Raw genomic sequence first — 1,387 nt, 5'->3', positions numbered from 1 at the left:
AACGTCCGGGTGCAGGGCGACACTTTGGGTCCATGCTGACCCAGCCGACCTCTCACCAAAGTAACCCATAAAAGTTATCCCTGGACCTGCACCCGGACGTTTGGCGCCACCGCCGAAACGGGAGAGAGGTGTGCAGTCGCTAAAAGAGCGATACAGCGGATATAAGTCCCGGACTCCATGACCTGTGGTGGGTCAGTACAGTTTAACCAACGTACGCCTCAACCATCTCACAAACCCCGGGAGTATGTTCTGACCACTGCGGTTGGGAGCGGCTGTTCGGAACAGAGACCACAGTTCGCTAACTACTGCGGTGGGATGAGGAAAGTACTCCCCCATTTTTATTTTTTACTTTTGAAGCCTGTTCCTCTTTGAAGCACATTCTTCCCCAATTTCAGCATATCGACGAGGTCGGAGAAAAGTAGGTCGAACAGCACTTTGGTGGGTTTTGGAAAAATTACCAGGTCGGAGAAAAATAGGCCGGACAATCTAGCTGCACCGTTGTTCACGGTTGCGGTGCCGCCTAAATTCCAGTCAACATCTTCATAGACCCCGTCCTTTGTTTTGCTCACGCTGTACCGCCAGTCGTAGTGCGGGCGGGTTGCAGAATCAAACGGAGCCGTGATGAGCGACGGTATAGGCAAGCCCGCCGGCACGCCCGCGTGCGTTGGTACAGCATCAGCAAAATAAAGGAAGGGTCGGTGGACCACCCTGTACGTGTGGCATCCACTACGCTCGCGCAGTGTTCTGCGCCACAACAGTGCGAGGATCGGCACGGCGGCGGGTGCGCAGTCGCTGGACGCCGCCGGTCGCCGTGGTGCGGTGCGGCAGCCAGCGCCAGGAATACAGTGCGCCATTACGGCTGTCCACGACGCCAGCCTACGCCAGGCCTGGCCACGCGGACCGTGATCTCACTTAGTGACGAATGGAGTTCGCAAGATGTAAACAAAAACTCGGGGCCGCGTCCGCCTCCCCCTCGCGAGGACGAGCGTCCCCGGGCCGCGCCGCGGGGCGGCCGGCTGTACTCGCCTTCTGCTGCTGCTGCTGGCGGGGGAAGTCCCACGACGGCGTGCACTGGCACACTGTGTTGTCGCGCGCGGCGGGCTCGTGCTGTTGCTCTTGCGGCAGGACAAGGACTAACTGGTGGCGACCAGCGACCTGAAGGGAGGAAGGCGAGGCTCCGCAGTGGCGCGATCACAGGACCACCAGCGAGCGAGCGACCGGCAGCAAGCCGCCGCCGCCAACCACCAGCCAACCGAGCGACGCCGTTGGCAGCCGCGCCGCCGCGCGCCCCTACTCGGTGCCTGACTTGTCATGTGACCGGGCGTCGGCCAATGGGAGGCGGCGCTCAGAGACACACCACCACCCGGTACCCCGCTAAACCCCGCCG

The sequence above is a fragment of the Frankliniella occidentalis genome, unplaced genomic scaffold, assembly GCF_000697945.3.
Source record: "Frankliniella occidentalis isolate FOCC.00 unplaced genomic scaffold, Focc_3.1 Scaffold327, whole genome shotgun sequence".
Taxonomy (NCBI): Eukaryota; Metazoa; Arthropoda; class Insecta; order Thysanoptera; family Thripidae; genus Frankliniella; species Frankliniella occidentalis.
Note: the sequence above shows the minus strand (reverse complement) of the source record.